Source organism: Pseudorasbora parva, chromosome 5 (genome assembly GCF_024679245.1).
Source record: "Pseudorasbora parva isolate DD20220531a chromosome 5, ASM2467924v1, whole genome shotgun sequence".
Lineage (NCBI taxonomy): Eukaryota > Metazoa > Chordata > Actinopteri > Cypriniformes > Gobionidae > Pseudorasbora > Pseudorasbora parva.
This window is the reverse complement of record NC_090176.1, coordinates 9457917-9461059: the sequence shown is the minus strand read 5'-3', so window position 1 is coordinate 9461059 and position 3143 is coordinate 9457917. Positions and strand designations below refer to the sequence as shown.

Here is a 3143-nt window from a genome sequence, read left to right as displayed (position 1 = left end):
AAAACCAAACAGACACCATAAGAGGGGGCAGTATGATTGGCTGTCAGGGTATTTTCAAAATCAGAAATATACATTGATCAGGCATAACATTACCAGTGAAGTGAATAACACTGATTATCTCTTCATCACAGCACCTGTATATTAGGCATCAAGTGAAGGATTTTGCTCTCAAAGTTGATGTTTTAGAAGCAGGAAAAATGGGAAAGCATAAGGAACTGAGCGAATTTTAACAAGGGCCAAATTGTGATGGCTAGGTTAGAGCATCTCCAAAACTGCAGCTCTTGTGGGCTGTTCCCGGTCTGCAGTGGTCAGTATCTATCAAAAGTGCTCCAAGGAAGGAACAGTGGAGAACCGGTGACAGGGTCATGGGTGGCCAAGGCTCCCACCGTGCCACCATAGGCTTTCCTGTAGCTCAACCAGTAGAGCGTGGCGCTAGCAACGCCAAGGTCATGGGTTCGATTCCCAGGGAAAGCAAGAATTGACAATAATGTAAAATGTGTACTTTGAATGCAATGTAAGTCGCTTTGGATAACCAAATACATAAATGTAAATGTAAAGGCTGGCCTGTGTGGTCTGATCAAACAGACGAGCTGCTGTAGCTCAGATTATTCAAGTTTTGGCATTAAAAGGCGAACCAACACAATATAAGGAAGGTGATCATAATGTTATGCCTGATCAGTGTATAAGTGCATTCACGCTATCTTAACACGTTGAGCTCTAAATTACAACTTGTATTCTGTGAATTTTCGAAAAGAGCTACTACTTCTACATCCTAACCAGTGTTGCCATAGAAAGGCATAATTCCCAGTCTGAGGACATGAACAGCTCTGAGTAAAACATCATGTGTTGGCGTCACAAAATTACAGTAATTATGCAGCATATGTTCCCTTCGGGTCTGAAAACAATTTCAAATATTTAAGAAAGCCCATATAAAAGGGATCATTCTATACCCCAAATTTATTCATTAGGGTCAGAGCACTAATGATGTGAGGACCCTACTGTAATTGCTCTATCATTTTTATTTTTTTATAAACGTTTTGCTAAATTTGTGAAGATCCTGAGTTTTCCCTGAAGAGCATGTCTGTGGCTGCCTGACAAAGTTTGATGTTTCGCCATGAAAGAGGAAGTTGTTGTGACTTGGGCATAAAATAAAATAAAATCCGATCTGCTCCAAACTTCACATGTTTTATTAGGCCCCGTTCACACCGCAAGTCCAAATGCTCAATTGTGATTTTTTGCTCAGATCTGATTTTTTGTTTGGCTGTTCACATTACCTTTTAAAATGTGGCTTATATCTGATTCCAGTGTGAACTGTTTGAGGTTTCAAACTAACCCGCATGTGCAGAAGAACAATATCAATGACATCAGACGCAGCACGCTGTTGCACTAAAGTTCGGCAGGTTATGGAGGAAGTAAGCATTTTTGCTTTTATTTAAACATGTTTGTGTAATGGAAGCCATAACATTAATGAGCAGGTGCTGAAGAGGAGAAGAACGAAAAGAAAGAGAGCAAAATTGGTTGTTTTGGTCTTTTGTCACCTTCCTTTGGCCCCGTTCTTCCATTTCGTGTGCTTTCAAAAACGGAGCGGTTACGGTAGGATCCTTCTAGTTTAGCTTGAATTGAAGTATCTCCCATATACTAATTAGGTCTAACACCTCACTCTCCCTCCATTGACTCGCTCCATCGCTGTTCTCCATATCTAGTCAAGTTTTTAATGTTACTGTCTGTGTCTGTTGTGTCTAGGGCTAACTCACCGGTGCATAATTGTGACAAATGTCGACATAGATTGACGTAAAATACGCATCATATCCACATCAAATCCGCTTTGGTTGTTCACACTGCGGCCGCATTGGAAAAAAATCAGATCTGGGTCTGATTCAGGACCATATTAATGTGGTCTAAATCTGATTTGAAAAAATCAGATTTGGGCCACTTTTGCCTGCAGTGTGAACTTAGAGTCCTGGCCTGAAGACATCTACACGCCAATACAGGTCCTTCTCAAAAAATTTACATATTGTGATAAAGTTCATTATTTGCCATAATGTAATGATACAAATTAAACTTTCACATATTTTAGATTCAGTGCACACCAACTGAAATATTTCAGGTCTTTTATTGTTTTAATACTGATGATTTTGGCACACAGCTCATGAAAACCCAAAATTCCTATCTCAAAAAATTTGCATATTTCATCCGACCAATAAAAGAAAAGTGTTTTTAATACAAAAAAAGTCAACCTTCAAATAATTATGTTCAGTTATGCACTCAATACTTGGTCGGGAATCCTTTTGCAGAAATGACTGCTTCAGTGCGGCGTGGCATGGAGGCGATCAGCCTGTGGCACTGCTGAGGTGTTATGGAGGCCCAGGATGCTTCGATAGCGGCCTTAAGCTCATCCAGAGTGTTGGGTCTTGCGTCTCTCAACTTTCTCTTCACAATATCCCACAGATTCTCTATGGGGTTCAGGTCAGGAGAGTTGGTAGGCCAATTGAGCACAGTAATACCATGGTCAGTAAACCATTTACCAGTGGTTTTGGCACTGTGAGCAGGTGCCAGGTCGTGCTGAAAAACCAAATCTTCATCTCCATAAAGCTTTTCAGCAGATGGAAGCATGAAGTGCTCCAAAATCTCCTGATAGCTAGCTGCATTGACCCTGCCCTTGATAAAACACAGTGGCTCAACACCAGCAGCTGACATGGCACCCCAGACCATCACTGACTGTGGGTACTTGACACTGGACTTCAGGCATTTTGGCATTTCCTTCTCCCCAGTCTTCCTCCAGACTCTGGCACCTTAGTTTCAGAATGACATGCAACATTTGCTTTCATCTGAAAAAAGTACTTTGGACCACTGAGCAACATTCCAGTGCTGCTTCTCTGTAGCCCAAAAGTTTCTTGACCTGGGGAATGCAGCACCTGTAGCCCATTTCCTGCTCACGCCTGTGCACGGTGGCTCTGGATGTTTCTACTCCAGACTCAAGGTCTGGAATCGGTCCTTCTCCACAATCTTCCTCAGGGTCCGGTCACCTCTTCTCGTTGTGCAGCGTTTTTTTGCCACACTTTTTCCTTCCCACAGACTTCCCACTGAGGTGCCTTGATACAGCACTCTGGGAACAGCCTATTCGTTCAGAAATTTCTTTCTGT

At 42.0% G+C, this 3143-nt stretch overlaps 1 non-coding gene across 1 annotated transcript; it reads left to right on the top strand.

The window, feature by feature from the left end:
- The first annotated feature begins 399 nt into the window (after positions 1–399).
- trnaa-agc (transfer RNA alanine (anticodon AGC)) lies at positions 400–474 on the top strand. The gene has a single exon. It is a non-coding gene; the product is annotated as a tRNA-Ala (tRNA).
- Positions 475–3143: the final 2669 nt, after the last annotated feature.